Below are 26,963 nucleotides of genomic sequence, written 5' to 3'. Positions count from 1 at the left end.
TATGTTCTGAGATGAGGGGAAACTCTGGGTTTTTAGTTTCAGAGAAACTCTAGATCAGTAACCCTGGCAACTTATGCTGTGAACAAACGCTGAGTTTTCCTCATTCATAATGTCGCTATCAAAGCACATATGTGAACGCTTTTACATCTTTAGAAACATTGAAATCCTGGTTAGATAGGTTTTTTTTTTTTTTTTTACCCAAACATGATCTTGAACATGACCGCTTTATGATTAATCATCATCGATGACGGAGAGAATCTGCGGACATTGTGGATTTCTCTTCAGCACAGAAAAAACATCTATAGGCTACACTGACGGTAGTTGCACTGACTGGAACATCTACATGGTAGTTATGTTGGATAGGCTATGATGTGAATATTTCTGAGTGAGGATGACTGTGGTGCAGCTGAAACATAGAAATGTAGTTTAAACGTGAGTTTTTCCATTATTATCTGCTGACAGTCTGAATGTGTTTTACATAATTTCATTAAACATGAAATGAACACAGAGCTCAGGGATAAGCTCAGTTTGTTAAGTCTGCTTTCTGAAACAGGGCCCTGGCTATGCTCAGATTCTTGTCACTTCACTAGAGGTGCACACAAACAATCCTAGTCTTGCTTGCACCAAGCCATGGCCAATTAATAAGGGTCAAGAGTCACAACAACCTTCATTTTTTGGCTTTTTAATTGATTTAGCATCAACATTACTAATGCATTATTTACCTCAGAATCAGGATCTGCAATGGTGTTAAGGGCCTGGCCCACCTGCCACAACTGATTTGGTGTCAGGTTCTGCTCAGTCCTGATGGGATGGTTGTCCCACGCATCACTGAAGACATCTAGGCTTGCATGCGCGGTAGGAAAACATAGTGGCAGCAGAATATGTGTAGAACATTGCTGATGTCAAGTAGGTGTTCGTCCTCAAGAGAGTGCAGGATATTGTAATACTCCTGTAACACTCATGAACAAATCATGCCAAAGGCGCTCAATCCTGTATTAAAAAAAAAAAAAAAGGAAAATAATACATTTTTCATAACATGTCCTTTAAGATCCTTTGAATAACTTAACGTTTCCCCAGCCATTGAATAAATGGCCATGTTTCAAATTGATTATTGTATACATTTTAATATAAATCAACTGACATGGGAGTTAATACTATGAATTCAATTCTAACAGTTTTTTTAATTAATTAAGTTTTTTTTAATTTTTTATGTTTGCAATCATGGCCAGTAGATTTTTTTGGTGAGGATATTGTCTGTTCTTACAATTGCTTATGGTAGGCATCTTAATAAATACCACCTTTAGGCTTCCAAAATGAAGTTGAACTCAGCGCTGATTGTGTACGCTTTTCCCCACAATGAAGCCACGAACTGAGAACATTAATTCCTCTATCTCCACATTTTCTCCTCCGTGATCTCCTCTCTCTGAAAATAAAACATGTATTTTAGATCTCATCAAGGACACAATTATGCAGAAGTGCCAACAAATAATACGTGAATCCTTTAAATTTCCCTGCATTTTTGCATAATTTAGTAATAAAATATGGTCTGACAGGTCTATGTACTGTATGTAGTATAACTGATCTGTAGGTGCTCACAGCGTATAATGAGAAATACAAGTCACTTCAATTGTGTTTCTTTCCTAAACCGGTAAACAAGCAAGAATACTGGTCCTGTTCCAGAAAGCAGGCTTAAAAAACTGAGCCTGATATGTGAAACTCAGAGTTCCAGAACAGCTGATCAGAATTAGTTCAGTCAACTATAAGTATGTTGAACCTGATGAAGTGTGTGGGGATGAAAAAAAGCATTCTGAGCATCATCAATGGAGCTCCGATTCTATGATTCACCATGGCAACGGGTAAATAAAGGCAGAGCCTCCATTTTAATCGGGTGGAGCTAGAAAAATGAATGTGTGCCAACGCGGGCCATGATAGGCTATTTATGTTCAAATGCAGGAGTGGAGGATCAATACGTTAACATTAGTAGTTTTTATACAGCGTTGCTCGTTCATCATTTACCAGACTGGACTTTCCTTAATGAATGATCAAGTGCTGGAAATTTCCTACAGCCCATTACTTTTATTTTAAATAGGCTACAGGCCTGTTTATTCATTTGTAACCTGACGGGACAAAATGCAGATGGCAATACCTGAACATAAAAATATTAATCAAACACATTAGACATCGTTTAGCCTTCTCATGGACAGATTGTAAAGCAACAGTCCGTCCAGTAGATTAGCCTATTAATGATGTTTTTGCAGTGGAAGCTGTGTCTAGGTTCAAACTGACTGTAAACTTCTATTTTACATTTATAAAATCTTTCTCATTTTGTATTTTATGAAATGCTGTCAACACATTCAGGCTATGCAGCTAATAATGAAAATCTCACTTTTAAACTACTTCTGTTTCTGCTGCACCACTGCCATCATGTATCATATCCAACATGATAACTATGATAGGAATGTTCCAATCAGTGCGACTACAATATGAAAGATGACTGTTCACTGATTAGTTTTATAGAGATTAGTTTAACAGTGATTAGCCTACTGCAGTAACGTAGCTCACAGTAAGCGTCTCAGTACAACAGCTGACCTGACAGCTGCCTTAATGTCCACACAGTCACAGTGTTATAAAGAAGAAGGACAGCGTGGCTTTGTAAAATAATAAAAGGAAACGTCAGACAACAGCTTCAGGCTCTACAGGAGGAGAGGAGTCAGAGAGAAACTCCTGGGGTGTATCATCTCGGGTCAACTGACTCTGGGTTTTCACTAAAGGGCTTTGGTTTGTTACTCTTTATATTAACAAATACAAATGAAAATTGTAACAGTCATTTTTATTTCTTAAACCAGTAGTTTTAAAGGGGAGAATTTTGAATGAATGTTATGAATTATGTTTATTATTTAGTGTAGCTTTCCTTAAATTGTCCAATGGAGCAAACATCTCAAAATAGTTAAAAACGCTCAACTTTGAAGGTCAGCTGATTTATGTTTTTGATTCTCAACTTTTTCTATTTCCATTGTACAAGTTAGATAATGGAACAATTGCCAATTGTTGTAGCTTTTCTGATAAAACCCTGTCGTGGAGGCCTGTGTGTGAGGTTACAACATCCTGTAGTTGATTCATGTTAGAGACAACAATGTAGAAGTAGCCCATGTCATGTGAAAGAGTAAGACCATTGAGAATTCTGTAATGTCATCTTTAACAATTGTACATAGATGTGCTAATGAGCTTATACAAGTTTCAGATGCAATTTAGTGACCTGGAGGGGTTTGTGATGCTGATGATGTCCACTTGTAAGTCCAAGCATATGTTCAGACTAGATCTGCAATAAGAAATTGGAGTGTTTTTATCTGATGGAGCCGTTTGAGGGAAGCCTCAAATTTACGCAATTACAATAATAATTACAATTAAATAACATCACTACCTCGGTTGTTGTCTGCTACCTTAAGGTACATCATCTACACATACAGGAACAAATGATGAGATAATATATGAGAATAATACATCAATACTCTCAAGAATTTATTTTCCCCTGTAAAATAAGTCAGCTGACAAAGTTCTGAAGGGGTAAAAACAATGCCTAAATGACAGGTGGAACAGTAACAACTATTACTAGTAATAACGAGATCTCATGACATGAGAAATCATCAAAACAATTCATTTTAGTTCAGCACTGATAAAACTGCATTGGCATGAGGAATAGTTCGCTGAATGGGACAGATGTAAACTTGACAGGAAAACTGTTAAAGGTTAAAAGTACACCCTCAAAGTTAACATAGAATAATACGTAATAGGTTCAATATGACTTTGCAAAGCTGAGTTCATGTAACTGACTTTCCTGAAAAGTCTATTAAAATCAACAGGACTATGCTGTGTATGCCAAGGCTAACCAGTTGCTTGTTTTTTACATTTGTCATGACCATCCAAGAGACCATAAGGACATTTGCTACATGTATTCATGTAAATAGCCTAATGCAGAAAAAACAATCTTTAATTTTCAGAGATTAATTTCTCCACTCGTTTTCACATTTCAAAAATACATACATACATAATTCATGTTGCGAATTATCCTAATGGTCTCTTGGATGTTCATGGCAAATCTAAAAAATAAGCAACTGGTGAGGCTTAGCATACACACACAAAGAATCAGGATCAGAAGACCCCACTTTAAAATGCATGACTTAATCAGTATTTGGAGTAGAGCTATAGGAGTTTGCAAAGACCGGCTGATTCTGACTTTTTCAAATTACATTGAAAATCTATGACATGAATTAGGAGGTTCCAGGTGAGTTGGTATGGAATGACCCTAGGGGTAGGCTACACTGCTGGATGACAGAAAACCATAGAAGTCAAATAGATTTGTTTCTAAGGAACACCAACTGTTTGTACAGAAAGGAAACTGAAACGTATGAGAAGAAAACATCTTCCATGCTTAAAATGGGGTCTGTCAGTAACATTTTGCAATTCTTTGTCCTTGACAGGTAAAATTCTTACCTTTCTTGAATAGCCATCTATTCCCCCAAAGATAACAAAATTGTACCTAGGTTAAAATAAATCAGACAAGTAGTAAGTCCAAAACACGCAACATAACATCTCCAACAGCCTATGTCTTACAATACAATATCTCTGGGAATGTAAGCAGAATACATGAGTTCATGGCACTCTAATTCAATGAAGTCCACTGTGATCTATTACTCTGGTTGATGTGATACAATATACACAATGCCAGATACACAACTAGAAACAAAAATGAACTAAACGGATACAGATAGTGTGCAGACATACCTGATGAGCTTGTGATTGGTGTCAATGTGCACCATGTACTTCGGGTAAGGAACCGTATACGTCCTCCTCACCACACGTCTCAGACGAGTCATCCTGGAAAGCACACCTACACTGTCCACGCGATTCATGGATGCATACACTCTGTCCCATTGCACTCTGTGTCCCTCTGCAAGTAGAGCACCTTTGACTACTCTGCACCCAGCATCTGGCATTGTGCTCTTAATTCCTGTGATCAATGAGTCCAATTTATCATCAGCCACTGTATGAGGCAGATACAAATAGATTATTTTCAGCCATCCGCCTAAAAAGCGTAGCTCTCGACACACCAAGGAGTCTAGCGATGCATTTTGATGGCAGCCCAAGTTCTAGAAGATGTGTGAGGGTCTCTACTGACGTCGTCAATCGTGGACGCCCACGAAAGCCCTTCTGCAAATCCAGTGTTCTGGATCTGGTTCTGTCTGCTCATTCTCCATCTCCTGTTGGATAACAGTACTTCAAATTGTAAGTGCAGACAGTAATTCTTCTCCTACATTCACTGCGTCATCCAGAGCACTTAATAAAACTAAATTCTGATGGCAAACAAAATGTAACCCTTCCATATCGAGAGGCTGCCTCTCCAAGACGTGTAGCAGTCGGTCATGCAATCTCTGAAGGATTTCACGCTTCAATGATTCTTAAGGGATAGAGAAAAATACATATTTAATTTTATTCACTTGCTGTCTGTAAACTTTTTCTTAACTTTCCCCTTAAATGCATAATCAGAAGCTGTGAATTGGAGGCCAACTTCAGCTTTGTCTTATGCCGGTTTCACATACAACGCAAAATTGGGGCCGAGGACAGCTCCCGGGCCAATAACTGCACAACAGCCCGAGCTGCTACCTCTGTTTAGGGCGACAGACCCTGTCAAACAGTCACTTCATTCACAAGAATATCAACCTTACGGAAAGATACTAGCCTGACTCTATTAGCATGCAGACACGCTAGCGTAGCTCGCTAGCTCAGCTCGCTAGCTTATGTTGATAGTTGCACAATTAAACCGGTTAACATTAACAATTAAACATCTCATAACAAGGAGAGAACTAGCTAAACACGTAAAGTTATACTTACCGCTCCCCTGTCGATGCCAGAAGCCATGTTGAGGTCTCAACCAACTGACTGAACTCCACCTCGCTAGCCCGCGCCCGCACCACATGCATATAGCGCTGTGTGAACGCGTTCATGTGATTGGCTTATAAATAAACAATCCCCCACGTGGGGTGCGTTCTTGTGATTGGCTAAAACAAGGGAGTTATCTGATTGGTTGCAGATCATTCCCTGTTTAAAAAAAGGCATTTGTGTGTCGAGCCAAGTCAGAGCAAATGCAGTGAAGTTCACAGACCGCAAGCAGTTTGTAAATCAAGATATATTTGTGTGTGCATCAGAAATACATTTCTGAATCTTGTCCTGTGAATTTCTGAATTTTGTGTGCATTTATGAATTTTGTATGCATTTGTGAATCTTCTGTGCTTTTTAAATTTTGTGTGTGTATTTGTGAATTTTGTGCGCATTTGTGTATCCTGTGTGTGTATTTATGAATCATGTGTGTGCATGTATGAATCCTGTATGTGCATATGTGAATGTAGTGTGTGCATTTAATCTTTATTGAGACTCTTTTAGCTCCATATTCATGCCGTCTCCACCATATACAACGAGAAATGATTAAATGTAGCGGTGTTTGGAAGAGGTTAAACTGCAGTTAGTAGACATTTCTGGTGGAAGTCAGAGCGTATTCTAAATCCCTGTCTAATTTTAACCTTTTTCATTTTGGGCATAGCTAAGCAACCTGCCACGCATTGCCTCTGACCTTCAACTGAACCTAGAGATTGCTTAAATAATCTTGTACATGTGTTGTGTGTTTGCACAAGTGTGTGTGTGTAGTAGGAGGGAAAAAATCATATGCATATTTCTCACTTTTACTGCTTTTTTCTCGCGCCCTCTCGCTGCTGGCTGACAGACCCTGTATTGCCTCTGCTCCATTTCTCTGTGTAGAGAGTTGTTAATAACAACCTTGCATCTGACAGCGTGGCACACACTCACACTCACACCAACGCTCACAGGCACACGCAGCACATTAACACACGCACACACAGGGTCACCACTGCTGCCAATTGCCATTTTACGCACCATAAACATTTGATTATTTCATTTATCGTCAGGGCCAGAGAATACACACATGCAGTCGTGCAGAACACACAAGGGTACCGAAATCCACAAAATGAAAATACACACATACACAGGAGACGTGCACATCTGTGTTAATACATACTGTGACACAACCTTGCACACATAATCACACTGTTTCTCTCTCACACAGAAACACACACACTCAGGCATTGCACAAGTGTATGAGTACTTCTTAGTCAGCTGTCATCCCAGGGTGCTCTAGATGAGAAATATCAAAAACCCAAAGCTGACAGCAAAATCAACCTACGTGTTGATATAATATCACTTTCACAAAGCACTTAGAGCTCACTCAATGTGTCTGCACACACAAGAAAGCAGAACCAAGACACAAATACATATTTTGGTCATGCACACACCTGTTCAACAGACACATAAACCGTGACAGGTTCAGTAGGGATTTAAATCATAATTATATTTTTATTATTAGAAAAATAATTATTATTATTATATTATTATTTTGGCCATCACTTCTATTAGTAATAAAAAAATATCTCCGTCCACAAAAGACTTTTAGTTTCAGAAGCAGAACTCATCTGCGTTCATTTTTACACGTCTGACATCATATATCACATGACCATTTGCATGTACTGGGAATGCACGTGCCGTAAACAGGCAGCAGATTGTCTGATGTTACTCGGCGGTTGGAAATCATGGATGTATGAAGTCGAAAATACAGAAAATACTTCAGAGAAAGAACAACAATAGTGAAAAGTAAGGCCAGGGATTCATTTGCTTAAACTGACGCTGAGGTGGAACTGCTAATGAAAGGTATGTCATCCTACCTAACCGATAAGACATGCATCGCCTTCTCCAAAGGTCTCCATTTGTGCCTGTTCAGACTACTTAGCAACCCCAGAGTTTTCAAACCAAAACAGGGGCAGCAGTGTTTCCAAATGTCTCCATTTCAGGAGCTCTGTAGTCTATATCCTCGACGTTCCACTTCCGGAAATTCCGCCAGATTTCACTCATTTAGGCTGGATAACTGTTGCCTTGGGCTTCCTTTGCGTTCTAACCTCTGGTGGATTTGTGAGGACTATGGTTAACTGCTCCTCAGATCTCTGCAGGGTAAATCCAGACAGCTAGCTAGACTATCTGTCCAATCTGAGTTTTCTGTTGTACGACTAAAACTACTTTTGAACGTACACATGTTCCACCAAAACAAGTCCCCCCCCAAGGCTATTTTGCAAAAGCGCCGTTGCTCCGTATGACGCTTAGCCCCACCCATGACGATTGTGATTGGTTTAAAGAAATGCCAATAAACCAGAGCACGGTTTTCTTCCATCCCGGGATGCTGTGTGGACTAGCCAGACCTTCCTTCGCGGCGCTGTGGAGGAAGGTCTGGACATGCGAGAGCTCTGAGTAGTGCGGACACGAGTCATGAAGGTAGAAAAAGATATACATTTTTAAACCAAAACGTAGTAGTGTAAATGTAGCCTAAGGATAAGAAAAATCCCAAACAAACCCCCAGGTTATTCAGTTCATGTGGAAGAGAAAACGAGGGGGTTACATTAGTACTCAAATCACTGCAGTTTAGAGACCCACTTCCTGCTTAATCTTTGACCCACTGTACTGATCGTATTTGTGTGCACACAGCCTTATTGAGCAACAGTGGTGGAATGTAACGAAGTACAAATATTTCGTTACTGTACTTAAGTAAATTTTTTACATATCTGTACTTTACATAAGTAGAATCAATAGTGCATAGTTTTGACTTTTACTTCGTTACATTTTGCAGCAATTATCTATACTTTCTTCTACAACGTTCCGTTACATTTTCGGATCAGTTTTTCCCCCCGCCAAAACGTCTTCCTAACCGTCACACGTTTGTCTCACCAGTGAAGTTTGGTTGCCATAGATACAGTATACAGTATATGGGGCACCTCCGATCCTTCATGGGCTTCCAAGCTGGCTCCGGTGCTCCAGAGCCCGGGCGCAGCGCCGCTGACCCTCGGTAATACAGCCTCCGGTAAAAGTGAAAATGAAAATGTTTGTTTTATATTATTCCCGTTTTTAAATCATAGTTGGCATCTATTTCTGTCCACAGCGTCGTTTACTTCTCCGCCAGGCTGCGTAAGACGCGTTCATATCTTATTTATTTGGCTGGACCTCTTCACATCCGCTGCTTCACACACTTTATTTGCTTATGCTCCCATGGTTAAAGGAAATAAAACCGTCTTGAAATACATCCATGAATAAAACCAACCGCATTCTGATTCTAACAACATATTTCCGGTTAGGATAGGAACTTTTTTTAAAAGCCAGGCCTTGTTTGTGGTAGAGGACAGTATGGATACTGGCCTTGTTTGTGGTAGAGGACAGTATGGATACTGGCCTTGTTTGTGGTAGAGGACAGTATGGATACTGGCCTTGTTTGTGGTAGAGGACAGTATGGATACTGGCCTTGTTTGTGGTAGAGGACAGTATAGATACTGGCCTTGTTTGTGGTAGAGGACAGTATGGATACTTGTTTGTGGTAGAGGACAGTATGGATACTTGTTTGTGGTAGAGGACAGTATGGATACTTGTTTGTGGTAGAGGACAGTATGGATACTGTCGAAGCTCAGCAACAACATAACTGAACCAGCCCTTTGGAAATCACAGGTCGCCCTTACTGACTAAGGTGCAAGCTAACCAACTAACCAACTTTTTTTTCTTATTTGCATATTACCATTTAAAATGGACGTTCCACTTCCAGAAATTCCGCCAGATTTCACTCATTTAGGCAGGATATCCGTTGCCTTGGGCTTCCTTTGCGTTCTAACCTCTGGTGGATTTGTGAGGACTAAACCAACACACCAATGCTCTAAGATAAGAGCCTTGGTCCCTTGCATGCCATCCAAAACAGGAAGTATCCCACTGTCTGCCATATGGGGAGTGTGATATCTCACACACATACACATACACACACACACACACACACACACACACACACACACACACACACACACACACACACACACACCTCCACTTCCTCTGCGTCCTTCACCTCATCTTTGTCTGTGATCTGCTCAGTCAATTCTTACACACTCTCACTTTGATCTCACTCCACACTCCAGTCCCATCATCAAATGATCACATCTCATTTAAATGACTGTTTCTTTTTGTCACTCTCTATCATCGCCTGCTGGACTAACCCTGCAGTCAGGCTTCCTCTGGCCAGGCCGTCAACACGTTTACATCTGCTGCTAAGGAAGATTTGTACAAACCTCCTGCAATCAACACGTTAAATGGAAAGCTGAAACTTTTAGTTGATTAGTCAATCAACAGAAATAATAAACAACAATTTTAATAATAACTTAAGCTATTCATCATTCAAACATACCTAGATTAGACAAACTATGACTATGACATTTTACAGACTAAATCCTTGATTCATTTATTGAAAGATTAACCAACATATTGATTAAAAATACAAAGTATTATTTACTGCAGTTAGTTTAATGTTTAAAGTGCATAAAGAACAAATAAAAAACAGGAAAATTATCAAATTAAAAGGGTGAATACTTGTTAGTATAAGTCGAAAATATTCACAGCCAGTGTTGGGCATGTTACTTCCAAAATGTAATACATCATAGATTACTAGTTACTGTCATTTGAGAGTAATTAGTTATGTTACAATATTACTGTCTCTGAATTGTAATGCTTTACACTACTTCTGCATTACTTTTGAGTTACTTTCACCAAAATAAGTTTGACTTGGCAGCTAGCTTGTGAATTTCACCACCGGATCAATAAGGTCTCCTCTTTATCCACTTTAATACATCATTGATTATTCATAATATTTTGTATAATTAATATGAATATGCAAAGCAAAACGTGCAATAGGCAAGTAGGTGAAAAATGAAAATACTCAGTTAAAAGTACCTTACAGTTGTATTGAAGTACTTGCATAGTTACTCTCCACGGCTGATAAAATGTAATAATATTTACGTGTAGCAAGCCTAAACATTAATTCCCGACATGTTTCTATCTGTCAGCAGCTCGGAGACGGGACACAGATGTTGTCCGTACTGTCTCTGGTTCTGGCTCTGACCACGGGAACAGAGACGGGACACAGATGTTGTCCGTACTGTCTCTGGTTCTGGCTCTGACCACGGGAACAGAGACGGGACACAGACGTTGTCCGTACCGTCTCTGGTTCTGGCTCTGACCACGGGAACAGAGACGGGACAGCTCGCTTCAACGCAGTGTAATAACTCCTGAAAATAATGTGCGTCTCGCAAATCTATCTGTCTCTGCAGTCCTCTCAACCATCGGATACAGCAACAGGAAATAACACTCACAGCTTTTTTTTTCCTGTGAAAAAATGTTTTGCGGTGTTGGTGAATTCTTAAAAAGACAAACCACTAAATGTTGTGTTAAAATGCGTTGTAACTCACATTACTGAGATTGTAACGGGTATAATATTACCGAAATGTAATTAGTAATGCGTTATATTCCTGCGTTACAGCAAAAAGGAATACATTACTGTAATTGCGTTACTTTTGTAACACGTTACTCCAACACTGTTCACAGCCCATGAGCCTTCAACGGTCCTGTCCTTGTCCTGACACTCTACTGAGAGCATACGAAGCAGAGGGTTGTGGGTGAGCTTTTTCTGTGTTCATTAATGGCGTGATCACTGATTAGCATTTAGATACAGTATGGGACATTTCCCCTGGGCTCCCTTAGGTGCTGCTCTGGCAGATTGAGGGGCCGCAAGCTAATGTGTCCTGATTGGACAACAGGGGGCTGTGGCTCCTACAGACAACAACAATTCAGTGGAGTGACACCACAAACCTTCAGCCAGACTGACGGCAGCAGGAGCCAGGTAACTGAACGTTGAAGGCTGTGAGAGTGTGCAGGAGGTGGACAATAATCAAAACTTTAAGTAATTTAAGTAAAGTAAGTAATGACAACAAAACAGTCGGCGCATCCACATGATACAAGCCTTCTGTGATCGCGCACCACCGCCACCCCTCCTCCACACAGTTGCTCGTAGCCAAGGAGGACACGGAGGATTAAAAGCCATGATGGACTCTTCAGAAGAGGTCATTATCTTCACTCGAGTTTCTGCGCGGGAAAGTCGCCGGACGCCACAATCTTCTGAACACAGGTCGATTTATAACTAATAGTGGCAATCCTAGCCTTTGCTAAGCCCCAGGCTGTTATTGAATAGATTACCACTGCCTGATGGCATGGAGATTTATTTTCTTCCCACGCAGGCGCAGAACGTATGTCTATGATATGCTAGTTGGTATGTACCAGTTGGCTGTCGACTGTAGTCTTTGTGGTGTGTCCAGGTTCAACTTTTTGGGCAAGACACAGGCGATGTGAGGCAAAGCCACAGTCTGCCTTCATTGCCACTAGTTCTTTGTCGTCTGCCTAGTGTGGCAGCACCTTTAGGCTGTGACATGCATTTACATATCTTGCTGCTTCTATAGCGAAGACAATATTTTCTCCAAGTAGATGTTGCATTTTAGTATGGTCAGAGAGTGTATGTTGGTGGTTTCCATTTCATTTTTGTAAAGAACTTAGTTCTAATATCTATAGATGTGCTTATTGTAGCAGGAAATGTAGCTCTGTCTCCACCTCTCTCTGTGGGCACACACACACACACACACTTTTTGACACACGTGTACATTTTTTATTTAGATCTGCGTTGTTATTTTCTTTGTTTTTGTGAAGGGAGTTCTGCAGATACAGACACCCGGGGCCTGTTGCACAAAAGTAGAATGAAGAAATCCAGGATAACTGAAAAAGCACAGCTTGACTTAGTGTGGTCCGCTCATCACGGCTTAATCGGTTACACGTTTGCCGAGCCCCAAAGTTAAAACAGCCCACTCCAGTGGGATCTCAATCCAAATGCAGTCCTAACCGATACCTTTTTCTCCCCTCTCTCAGGCATGCCCAATGACAGTTGGAGGTGACTAATAGTTAATAGTTAATAGAGGTAATAGAGTTGTAGATACATCAATAGACAAAGCAAACAATTCAAGCAATACCTGGCAAGGTATTCATGAGTGATTTTGGTCTTGATGATAGTTGGCTAGGGTTAGGGTCAAACTGCAAACTACAAAAATACATAAACCAAGAAGGCTTAGAAGACCCACATTTCCTCCATTATCTCTTAGAAAACAAACTCCAACACATACTCATGGATGGATATAGCGAAAACACTTTGTAAAGAAATTCATTTTTCAGTCAGTCAGTCCATTAAACAATACTCTTGTTTTAAAGCATCAACAATAGCAGCCTGGTGGAAAATTTCATAACATCACTAACACTATTATGCACCACCAAACTACACTCCCATGTGGAACAACCCTGACAAAAAGCCACTTAACTTCCACTCATGGATGAAACATCTTAATTAATAATGTGGGTTTTAGTTTTGTTTGCTCAACCTATCCTTTTCAGCCCTGATTATTATTAATATTATTAATTTATTTTCTGCATATACCTATACATGATTACACACACCCATCACCAGACACTGGTCTTTATATCAGCCACCTGAAACCTTCTACTTTCATTCATTAGATTCTTCTGTTACAGATACTACTTAATATTATAATATATATTTGGATTGATCATAGTAAACACAAACTTGTACTTAACCACCAACTTGAACCTTGAACTCATCTATAATAACTATGTCATTTCAACAATATTTTTGTTTTCTTCTGTCCTCTCTTCCAACCCATTTCAGAGTTTTTTTGTGATTGTTTTGGGCAAAAAATCTTGATTATGCGTCACGTTTTCTTAAAAAATGTGATGGAATATGCAGGATATTTATGCAATTTTATGCGATGAAATTGTGGGAACTGGCAAAAACTGTGGTTTCATCGTGGCTTCATCGCGGGGTTTGCAGCTTTTCGATGATCACGTTGCATAATTACGGGAAAATGGCTGCTCTTTTTTCCCGTAATTTTTCAACTTTCTGCTAAGATAATGCGGGGGTTATGAAATCATGCAAGCAATTTTGCGCGGAAATCTGCAATATATGTGGCGAAAGTGCAGCGTATTTGAAAAAATGCACCCCCCGCATAAATATGCGGACTTTGGCTGATTATGCATTGAATTATGCGATCGCATAATCAGGTTTTTCTGGAGGGACTGCCATTTCTCATATCCTTGTTTATCATTATCTGTTGTTGCCTTGAGTTGTTGTCATCCACTACTCAGTGACTCATGGAAATTCATTAGATCAACTGCCCATTGTTTGCCATGTCCATTGTTATTCAAATTCTGATGTGCAAGTGTCATTTTTACTGTATGTTTGTCATTGGTTTTACCCATGTTCACATTTGGCCATGTAACAATAAAAGTAAAACATACACATGTAAAAATGAAATTATACTACACAATAAAGCAAGGACGTATGACATCTTCACACTGACACAGAAGCTAATAAAGTCTCACCTCTGAGCAGCCGTGAGCCTGCACCCTGGGCCATAACCAGACGCTCACAAACACACACAAGCAGAGAACGAGAAGATTGAACTGGAGACGGAGCTGGAAATGGTTAAATTGAATGGACTTTTTATAGCACTGATATTAATCCATTCTATCTCACGCTCTACTCTCTCCTCCCCTCTTCTACCACCATTTCTACTCTCTTTTTCTATATAAGAGGGGTCAGCTGTCCTTTCCCATAGCTGTCAACTCTCAGGCCCTTTACAGCAATCTGACGGCCCCCTGTACTCCTTCCTCTTCGCTCTACACTTCCCGTCTTTCTCTCTCTCCTTCTCTGGCTTACCTGTTACTTACCGTTACCTGATAATAATCAACCTCAGGGTCAGAGTATTTTCAAGTCTTGAAACACTCTTAATGTTTACATGTATTGTCACCCTGGCATTCATTTTTAAGTAACTTGGCATGTAACTGTCAGTATTTTTTGTGTTTTTACTTCATAATATGGCTTACAAGGCCAACCATTTATAAAGTTGTCACAATGAGTGCATTATGAAAATGTACAGCCAAGTGCCTTTCATATGAAACATGTTACAGGGTGGGAGGAAGTGAAAGACGTTGAAGTGCCCACTACTCACATGGCATCATATCTTTTACCTCAGATTTCAGGGAATCAAACATGTAGATCTGCACAAAGAAGGAGGTGTGGAGAAAATGTTTGGAAAAATTATACCTTTAAATCGTAAATTCATCTCCGGGGGAAATAAAATCACACCGGTTTTGCAGATTCTGGCCAATTTTGTGTGGTTATGAGCTTAAACCGGTTTGATTTTATGCAAACCGGCTGAACCAGCATTTGTCATTAGTACACGTTCTGGCAAATTAAAAAGGAGCTGACATCAGTAACCTGTGCTGATCAAATAGCTTTTCAGTAGCTTTGCTGTTTTATTGATCAAGTAGTCCGGTAGCATCCACACCAGCTACATTTCCTCAAGTATTTCTGAAGAGTGAGAGTGCAGAGAAGCTTTCTGCTGCAGTCTGAAATAAAACTGCTGAGGATCAGTGACGCAACCGCCATGCATGGACGTGTATGCAGTGTACATGGATGTATAAAAAATACCTTTGATGTAGTAAACTACTTTTGCCGCCATAGCTTAGCTGGCTACATTTCTTTAGGGGGTAACGTTAGTAGTGAAGCTTCATTTAATATACAGTACTTGCTAGTTTAGCTCACTAAACTTTTCAAGTAGCTTGCCCAACACTGGTAATAAGCAATATGATAATGTGATATTATGTTTATTCATAACCTAAATAATGGAGCCGCTGGTGTCTGCCAGGCTATAAAGTAATGTTACTACCGAGCTGAGCGACGCCATGAAAAGATCACATTTCAGTAGCAGTGGGAGGGGGGAAACCATGTATGTTGTGTTTGTTTACTAGAACGTTGATGTGTTTTTGGGGGTGACGACTTATATATGGCAGAAAGTCTAAGTTTCTAAGAAAACTACAACCTTGCCGCAGCAATGGCAACATTTTGGATTTGAAGCTGACAATAGAGGTGAGCTGTAAAAAGTGTCAACACTGCAGGTAAACAGTCACCAAGTGGACTGGAGACGCTACACTCTCATTATGGGCTCTTTCCATCTCCCTCGGGAGCGGCTGCTGAGTCAAATGCGACAACTAAAGGTAACATTTTTACAAAGGCCCAATCCTACTGGACAGTGTGTTTTATCTGTCCATTTTCTACTGGAAGAAAAGACTGAGGCTGGCTGGACCAAACGCTCAGCTCTCCATGTGGTACATCACATACAATGGTACATTACAATGGTAGAGTAGGTCAGCCGGCAAGTTGAAACAGAAGTTTTGTTCAGACACTCACACAGACCCCCCTGATAGAGGCTGGCATGGTAGATACATGTGTACCACAAGTGTAAAGCCTCTATTGACTGTACAAGAAAACATCAAACTTGCCTGTCTTCCATCTCCCATTAAACATGCCTCTTGATGTTTTTTTTTTTTTGGGGGGGGGCATTTTTAGGCCTTTATTTGACAGGACAGCTGAAGACATGAAAGGGGAGAGAGGGGGGTAATGACATGCAACAAAGGGACGCAGGGTGGAGTCGAGTAAACCTCTATATATGGGCACCCGCTCTACCAACTGGGCTACCCTGGCACCCACTCTTGATCTTTTTGTTCTTATGAAACCCTATCAACCCATCCTCAAAAATGTAGCTGAAAACAAGACTGCATATCATGCCGAAAGTTTCTGAATAGTTGACATTTTGGAGATACAAGGTTTTCACACTGTTTCTGCTCCAACTCATCCTCACTCTCTCTGAGGTAGTAGTGTCAATGTGCCTGGCTCGCCCTAAGCCCCATGCCTGGCTCTCTCTCTCTCTCTCCTACAACCCAGATCCCAACCACCCCCTCTCCTCCTCTCCTTGTCAAAGCCTGATGCCAACCCTTTTTCACCAGCTAATACCACTTCACCCTTTATTACCCTCCTCCTCCTCCCATCCCAGGGACTCGCATTCAATCGCGCTATCTTCCAGCAGCAGGCCTGTCAAATACCCCACCATCGAGCGAGGCAAATCGGCCTGAAGAGGGTGGGGTGGGGCGGGGGGACACCATGGGGTGACCATGGTGAGAAAGAAAGACAGCGATGGATGGAAAAAATGGGGAGTAGAGTCAATGTGATGGTGAAGGAAGAGGGCAGAATAGGAAATGGTAAGAGTGCAAAAATAGGAACAGAGGGAGGAGGTGGACAACAGTGAAGACAAGGTGGAGAATTCAACGGAAGAAGGGATGAGACTAAAGCCTTGACGAATGAGTAAATAGATAGAGAGGTCGAGGGTGAATGAAGAGAGGGAGAGCTGGAGCCAAGATGGGATGCCAAGGAAAGAAGAAGAGGTGACAAATGATGATAATTCACATATCCAAACCCTCGGCTTGTCATCCTGAGTGGTTTGGGTGAATATGATCTCTCTAGTGAATGTCTGAATCTCTGTCTGAACCGCAGTTTGAAAAGCAGTTTTTCTCTGTGTAGTCTTGCATTGCCAGACCTATGTCTGGTGTGTGCAGGACTGTTCAACGCATTCTATGACTCTGTGGTTGTGTCTGCAATCTTTTATGCAGTAGCCTGCTGGGGAGCTGGGAGCACAGAGAGGGACAGGAAAAGACTCAACAGACTGGTGAAGAGGGCTAGCTCTGTTCTGGTCTGCCCTCTGGACACCATAGAGGAGGTGGGGGAGAGGAGGATGTTAGCCAGGCTGGCATCAATCATGGGTAACACCTCTCACCCCCCCCCCACACACACACACACACACACGAGACTGGGAGTTCCCTGAGCAGCTTCTTCAGCAGCAGACTGCTGCACCTTCAGTGCTACCACAGGTCCTTCATTCCAGCAGCAGTCAGACTCTTTAATGCAACATCATAATGTAGCACTGCTAGCTGTTTCTGCAATATGAGCATCACTGGACAATATTCTGCACTATGCATGTTTATATATGTATTACTCTGTGTTATCTCCAACTGTGCAATATGTCACTTTTACTCATCTGTACATCTGTGTTTATATACTGTTTGTTTATATAAGGGTGTTTAATGTGTAAATATGTTTGTTTTATTATGATTACAATTATTATTATTATTATTATTATTATTATTATTATTATTAATTATTATTATTATATTAACTAATTCTATTTTTTCTATTTCTTATACTTTATGTATAGTTCTTCTCCTATGTCTACCTCATGTGTATTTGTGTTATTCTGATGTGTGTAAATTTTTCTTTTGAGCTGCTGTAGTACAGGGATTTCCCCAGTGTGGGATTGATAAAGTCTATCATATCTCATCTCTCTATCTCCACAGTGCTGTGGAGTAAGGTCCGGCTACACCACACACACTGTACACTCTGGGATAGGAGAAAAAAAACGCTCCGGGTTGATTGCATTTCTTTAAACCAATCACACACCAATCGTCTTGAGCGGACATAGCACTGCTGGCTCTGCTAAATGGTCTAAGGAAGGAACTAGTTTTGGTGGAACATTTTCCCCGCAAAAGAACACCACATACAATATTACATAAAGTTAACTGTTTCCACAATACAGTAACATTAGCTATTTAAATTAGCTGATACATGGTAAAACTTAATTAGCTTTTACCGCTGTATCTCTGTGTGTACTTCATCCACAGCAATCCTCTAATAATTGTTTCACAACGTCCCCGTTAGAAAGTAAATGCGGTCAACATATACTTTTGAAGTCTTTACAATAATTCCCTGAAAGAACCAAGCAGGCCTGCCTTGTTGCACAATCCATATTTTCTTCTAAACTTGCCATTTTCAGCGTGTGGCTGGCTAGCTCGAAGTATGTTGTTGTTTCAAGAAGCGAAAAGAGTTTGAGAACGGCAAGACACAGAAAGCAGAAGGGGAGGGGCATCCGGCGGTCGGCCACGCGCGGTATGTCAGGCCATTATCCTGAAAATGTACTTGATCCAGACTAACATGCTTGATTTTTTTAATTTCTGAGGTGTAAACTACAACACACTCACAACACAGCATACTCACAACAGATCAGTATCTGAATGCAACTTTACACACTTTCCAAGTATGCCAGTAGTCATTAGTCTTTGCTTAATTATTTAATTGGAAAGTATCCATTACTCACTGGAAATACTCTGGGTCTTTACTGGACTTTAAAGACTGTACTTTAAATATTACTGTATATTTGACTGCCTACATGACTGCAACCAACTGTTTTATAAACAGTGTTTCTGTGCTTAGCTGCAAGCTGGTAACCATTGCCCCCCCCACTATTATATTTTACATCACCCCAAAAAAACCTTCATGCTGTAGAATCATTAATTTTCCATAACAATTTAAAGAGCTGAATAAAAGCGCTCTTACACACTTCCTTTCCTCTTTCTTCTAGTGTCAGACAGCACTAGAGCAATATGCCAACAGTTAAGTGAATCCTAGGCAAGAATGTGTGTGCTTTGCATGTGTGTGTTTCTGACTTTTCTCCATTTTGCAACAGTACAGTGAACGTGAGCCGGGTTGACAGGATTTACAACAGCACCCAATGAGCACCCAATGAGTTTTTTAACTCTAGGTAGCCTGACTCACAGACTGCTGCACAGCCACTGATGGAAAGAAATGGAGATAGTTGAGAGATGGAGAGGGAGCAAGTCCAATTTCTGTACCACAGCTGGCACTTTTTAAAGGATCTTAGAGTTGCTTGAGGCAATATTTTTGTGTAAAATCCAAACATCTGTTGTATCAGCCTAAATCACAGATTTTGTCTTCAACATAGAGGAGTGTAATTAAGACACAGCAGACTGTGCCTACATGCCCAAAGAACTTCTTTGGAGTGGTTTGAGTAGGAAATTGTGTCCACACAGGAGTTGTCAGAACTCTTAAAGATCAGTGAGTGATGACTCTATTCCCCTAAAAAAGCACTGTATTGCAGCTGGTAGGCATGTTCATGTTGTAAGTCATGTGCAAGTCAGTGACTGACAAGATCTGAGTGTGGAATTTCCACAATTGAAATGGCTTCCCTTTGCAGTGAAACTTGATTCAAATTTGTTCAATGTAGCACAACCGATGTTGGATTTTTAAGACCGACACCAACATCAATAGTTAAAAGTTAAAAACTTTAGATAATATATTGGCTGATATTTGATTTCTAACATTAACACACACACATTTTTTTACGACTGTGGTTTAGGTGTATGTGTGATGGTTCATCCAATCACCTGTGCCTGCCCTTTTCCAAACAGTTTCCAATGACGGCTTCTCAGATGGTTCTGTGTAACAAAATCACCTCCTCTCCACCCTTCTCCTCAGCAGTCTCTGTTTGAGAAGATCCTTTAAATATACAAAGGTGAAGTATTAGAGGGTCCGGGTGATGAAGCCCTGCAGTTCTGGCCTCAGGCTCCAGCTACAAAAAGAGAAATGTGCTGGCTAAGTGTATAAGGGGAATATGCATGTGTGATGGCAGCCTTACTATTGTGTTCATCTCACTACTAGATTTGATTGGTTTCAGTCAGAGTGTACATAAACCCACTCACTGTTTTCACCACACCCTCGACCTAGGAAGTCACTAGGTGCATATTACTGCAGGGAGGCTAAACCCCTGATGCAGATGAGCGTTTGAAAATGTTTGAGAAAAATACAGTGATACCTTTAAGAGATGGTGAGAGGAATGACAGCAAATATGGGTGTCAGAGATGTTGAAGACATACGTGTGTGTGTGTGTGTGTGTGTGTGTGTGTGTGTGTGTGTGTGTGTGTGTGTGTGTGTGTGTGTGTGTGTGTGTGTGTGGTCTGCGGCAGGAACAGATTTATAGGTGTGTGTCCAGGCTGCAGTGTGCAGACATAAATAAGGCTGAGGGGAGAAAGCTCTCCATTGAACATAATCAAGTGGATCCTTCAGAGTGCCATTCATCTCTCTCTCTCTCTCTCTCTCTCTCTCATACTCACACTCTCACAGACACACGAGAAGAGGTCAACACTTGTAATGTCAACCTCCATTGCTTTTACTTTACTTTGGCTGTGTATGTATGCAGTAACAGTATACACACACAAACATTTAAATGTGGAGCAAAATGTGAGGCAGCCTAATGAGGATGTCTGTGGCTATGAGCCAAACATCTCTTACCAGGGCGTCAGACTCTCTGAAATGCTCTCTCTCACTCTCTCTCTCTCTCACACACACACACACACACACACACACACACACACACACACACACACACACACACACACAAACAGGATTCATTCAATTGATTTTCCTTTTATCGTCACATAAATTCATACTCACTACAAACCCAGAAGAAAGAACTGGTTAAGAAAGCAGATAAACAGCTATTGTAAAACCTTAGTTGATATATCTTCTGTCCGTGTCTCATTGTGCGAGTGGCAGAGCAACCAAAATTGTTGATCCTGCCCCAGAGGTTAATTGACACGCAAGCATCAGGCTGAAATAAGTATGCCATGATATAAATAAAAGTGGCCTTCACAGGAGAAAATCAATCCGCAGTGTATTAAAAAACAAGCTTTCAAATAGCGTCCTTGGAATTCATTAAAACACGTTGAATATTTTTAAATTTTGGATTCTGATTGACACACCCACAGTCCAAACACGTGTAGGTTAATTAGGTTAATTGGTGACTCCTACTGTAACTGCCAGTACCTGTGAATGTGAGTATGAATGGCCCTGCCTCTCACCCAAGCCCCTATTATTTATATTTAGTTATTACATTTCCTTAATTATTTTTCCTTATTTCTTAATGTATTTCGTTGTCAATGTATTTATTTATAAACTGGTTTATTTGTTTTATTATCTATTTTATTAATAAAATTATGACCCATCTAGTCTTCAGTATTTACCCACTGGTCAAATAAATTATTTGTTGTTATTTTTGTTATGATGATGATGATACTGATATGCTGATGTCAATTTGTCAGTAAGTTGATGAGACTAAACATGTGACCCCAAATACACTTGTACTTTTATTTGTGTAAACAAATTCACATTAATGATTATTTTAATTAATTATGTAATTTAAGATCATTTCATTTGTTGGGCATTTTAGCTTTTATTAGACAGGGCAGCTGTATACAGGAAAGGAGAGAGAGAGGGGGGGAGGGAGAGGGGGGAGAGAGAGAAGGGGAGAGGGGGAGAGGGAGAGGGGGAGAGAGAGAGGGGGGAGGGGAGAGAGAGAGGGAGAGAGGGGGGGGGGAGAGAGACAATCAGCAAATGGCCACAGGTCGGACTCGAACTCTGAGCTGCTGCGTCGAGGACTGAGCCTCTGCATATGGGAATGATGTAATGTACAGTGTAAATGACATAATTAGGGCGCCTGGGTAGCTCACCTGGTAGATCAGACACTAATTATGTCATTTAGACTGTACATTACATCTAAGTTTGCCAGAGTGAATTAGAAGAAGCTGTTTCAAATACTTTAGTTTAGTGAAGAGTTGTAGACATACGTACACTAATCTGTCTTCCAAAGGTGCCCGCTTAAAGTAAAGTGAAGTCTAGCGGTGAAACACAAAATTGATTATGATGTTCCATAATATTCATTTGCAATACCGTACTTTGAGGAATACCAGCTTTTCTACAAAACCATTCTTTGTGTTGTCTAAACACAAGTAACTTCCTTAAATACAATTTTAAATTAGCTAAAGTATGATTTAAACCAGGCATTGTCTGATTATAAAACTTTTTGAGATTATGAGATTTGATGCACACTTCCAGTAGGACTAGTTGACAGTTTACGTAATACTGTGTGTGCTGCTGACACATTTTGGTTGGTACCAAAAACCAATGTCTAAAATGAACCGCTCTGATGGCATTTTCATCTGAAAAGAAAGAGCTGAATTCCTTTAAAAAATATGAGCCACAGTGAGCAGCATCACAGCCTTCCACAACTCTTCCATTCATATAAATAAATAAAAGCCAAATCATTTTAAACAACAAAAATGTCAGACATGAATTAAAAATCAGGAATGCTATTAATGTGAGTAACATGGCTAAAGGCTACGCAGACAGACTTAATCAAAAGCCAGCAATTTTGCTCAAGGTTTATTACTCTGCACGGCTTTAGGCAACGCTGGAATTGTTCTCTTAATATTCTTTAAAAATAACTTGCTCAAAAGAAGAAGAAACAAATTGTATGCATTTATAGTACAACCCAAGTGGAATCATGATATAAGTATTATTAAAGAAGCATTACTGTTAAAGATCTAAGGCAGTGGTGTATAATGTATTGTAGTGGGTATACTGTACTGTATATTGGCCAGAATCTGCCTTTGGAGGAAGGGGGGGCCATAGTTGGGGGTCTGGGTGTCCTTCCCCAAGTTTTGAGCATCAACGACTTCATTTCCTGTATTCAAATACACTTTTATGCACCAATTAAAGGTGGAAATACCTTTATTTGAAGAATGAGAAGCATGTGAAAAAAAAAAGATGGCAGATGGCAATTCAAAATATATCAAAAATATAATGGATAGTATGTTGTTGCATGTCATTGGGCATTTTTAAGTGGGTAAATGGAAATCCTGGAGCTTTCTTAGTGGGTATACTGCGTATAGCTGTGTATCACGTAGACTACACCACTGGTCTAAGGCCTCACTTGATGTCACTTTGTCAGTGACCTGTATGAACTGTAACAACTTGGAGTTACATTCTGAAAAATCTAAGTAAATGTAAAGTATCATGAAACTGATCGTAAATTCAACTTATGTGTTGTCGACTGACCTACAATGACCTAATATGAAATGTAAATGCGAATGAACAAAGTGGTACAATGAACTCCCTAAAATCACCGAACGGAAGGCTGGAACTTTGCAGACTTCTTTTCCTAAAAGAAAGGATTAGAATACTGCACCCAATGTGAATTATTTTACTTGATGTCAATGTAGAGGATGTCCTGGACACACACTGGTGACCTGCAATTACTGTATGTGCGAGAACAAATTATTACCAAACAAGGTAAGACAAAGTGAATCAAATATGGATCTTTAAAATAAAGGGTACTATGACATTTTCTGCTGACCCTCTGCATATCAGAGTGCACTCCTGCACAAGAAGTGACTTTCAGTAAATCTCTATAATATACTTTGGGAACATGACTTGTGAAAATGAGCTGAACTCGTATGTTCAGCTGACAATTTACAGCCATATTTTCCAAGCTCCCTTTATCACTGGAACAGCTTGTTCATCCAGCCATTCAGCGTTCTGCACTCTTCCACTGCAGCCGCTTAGTTTCAACATTCGAGGTAATGGCACCGCCAATCTCTAAAAATACAGACAAAGATGATGTCCCATTTAGAAGATTATCACAAAAAGAATGGAAGTGTGTTCTTTCTGATATGCTGATGTCACTGTTGGTGTCTGTGTTTTAACCCAATCGCATAGCTAATGTCAAAATAGAATCAGATTTGTGTTAACTGTTCAAATAAAGTGCTGGATGCCATGTGCCAGAGTCCATAATGTCCACATGGATTTAAAAGGACAAAACAACATGAATGCAGTCCTTTTTACTTCTTCCAAATCATTTTTTTCCTGAACAAGAGCCCAAGTCCTACTGAAAGCACTGGCAAAGCGAACGGTGCCAGAGAATACAGAGAATTAAACTGCTGAGGAAAATATTTTGGAAGAGAGAGTGTTTGCTGTGATTTGCAGAACACCTGTTTCTGAACAACTCCGGCCACGCGCTACAAAACCTCTCTGAATGCGTATTAACAGTTCACAGCTCCGTTAAAGCCCTTGTTCACATGCAAATCCCGCTCTCGCTCCCTTCTGAAAGCCTCCGCCACCGCGTTGTCTTCACAAACACACACGACAACACACATTTTCTCACAGACTCGTCACTGTGTTCAACATCAATGTCTCTCTCTCTCACTGTCTCCCATCTTTTTCTCTATCCATCTCTCATTCTTGTGTAGAGGAGGGATTAGGCTTCAGGACAAAAATACTTATCTGTGCTGTCAGTACAACACTCCAGACAATACCAACACACACACTCACACGACAGTAGTACATTCACTTTTAAACCTACAACGATGCTCTCTAACAACATCTTGTAGGTGCAACAAGCTACAGTAGTGATACAATTCATCACGGGCTATGATAACAACACTGCTTAAAGAGATTAGGCGGTGTGTAAAATACTGTACTAATTCTATCACAAAGACGCAGTGGAACCTCAAAATGGTGTTTTGTATGCATGAGGGGAGCTGGTTTCAGAGGAGAAACTTTTGGAATGGCGTCTGACAATCAGGAAAGTGAGTGTGTGTGTGTGTGTGTGTGTGTGTGTGTGTGTGTGTGTGTGTGTGTGTGTGTGTGTGTGATAAATTACAGAAACAGTTATAGGGTAAAGTGTAATGTTCGCTAATGAAAATGGATGTTTATGAGAAAAAGAAAGATGTTAATGGAATATGTCATTCAGAATGAATTGTTATTGTAGAAATGAATGGGTGATGATGATGAAACAGTCAGCAATTAGACTGTGGAGGTTTATTCTCCAGAAGTTTTCATTCTGAGCGGACAGCCACATTTTTCCTTTAGGATCAAACTCTGTTCAGTTGTTTTTTTTGTTACTCTTCTCTTCTTGGACATAATCTGTAAATTGTGGCGAGGTTGTAAATGTTGAAAATGTCAGCCACGTTTGCATATCAACATACAAGCCCTTAAAGCCTGTGTATCTCCCTGTGTAAAATAAGAGTCCATGGGGGATCTATATGCAAATGTTTCCACCCTACACGCTAAGATCACTACAGAACCTTAAAACTGCACATACACAGCATGAACACACACTTGCATGTACCTGACAGTGCTCAGATATGCCCACACTCATTACACACAGTGCCTGGACATTGTCTTTTGTAAAAAGAATAAAGCCAACTTTCTCCCAGCTCTGCCTCCACACTGCAGCAGCAGCAGCAGTGGTTCCTGATGTCTTGCTGCTTGCTGCTGTTGCTCCATGCTGAGAAGCCCCTTTGATGTAGACACACCCTGCCCAAGTGTCACCCACTAAATCCTCATTGTGAGAGTAAATCCCCAAAAAAGCCACAGATAACCTACCCTTGACACTTCCCTTCAGAGCCTGGCAGCCTCCAACATACATTCCTTGATCCTCCAGGAACACATATTCTCTCTCTCTCTCACTCTCTCACTCTCTCACACACACACACACACACACACACACACACACACACACACACACACACACACACACACACACACACACACACACACACACCTGTGCAGAATCTCATGGAAGTCATTGGTGCATTTGCCTCATACTTGCTTTGTATTTGATAGACAGATTTGACAAACGTTCACACTGCTAGCAGCTGGAAACACATTTTTGAAAGGAATGCGCTTTTATTTTATGTGAAGTAACATATTCTCACACAGGAGATAGTGGTTTACACATTAAAAATGTATACATTATGACAGAAAAGCTCAAACAAATGAATTGATGTTAAACAAATCCGGGCAACTGCAATTGTTATGAACAGATAACAATCACTGGTTGTATGTGTGAAAAGAGATCCCACGTTGGTACACGGCGTTCTAAAACAATTTTCACAATTCTGCGGCGGCATTTAAGTGCGCCTGATTTTGACTTTGTGGCGTCTGACGAAGGAAAACAGAGCTGACAAAGCCACAGAGAAGCCACAGAAAGAAAGTGGCTTTCTAGAAATAATTACTTTGAGAAAAAAAGAAGGCATGGCAGCAGTTATCATAATCCCTCTTTTTAAGAGGTTATCATAATCCCTCTTTTTAGTTCTCTCTTCGCCACCCCCCTTACCTCTTTTCTCTGCTGTCCTCAGCATCAACACTGCACTTTACAATGCACCTCTGATATATTCTCCAGTCCTCCCTTCTAACACTATTTGAGAGAAGTGGAAACACTAAAATGAACTGATGGAGGGTGAGTGAAGACACATTTCTAGAGCAGTGCTGGGAAATACCACTCAAGAAGCGTGGCATTGTTTTTAGTTCAGAATATAGATCAGACCTGCATGTGGAAAAAAAATTACAA

At 40.4% G+C, this 26,963-nt stretch overlaps 1 protein-coding gene across 3 annotated transcripts in view; it reads right to left on the bottom strand.

Annotated features, from left to right (window-relative positions):
• The window catches only part of LOC144536574 (RNA binding protein fox-1 homolog 3-like), a 790,727-nt gene that overhangs the window by 762,889 nt on the left and 875 nt on the right, over positions 1 to 26,963 (bottom strand). The window lies entirely within an intron of this gene.

The sequence above is a fragment of the Sander vitreus genome, chromosome 21 (assembly GCF_031162955.1).
Source record: "Sander vitreus isolate 19-12246 chromosome 21, sanVit1, whole genome shotgun sequence".
NCBI lineage: Eukaryota > Metazoa > Chordata > Actinopteri > Perciformes > Percidae > Sander > Sander vitreus.
This window is presented reverse-complemented; position numbering and strand designations above follow the sequence as displayed.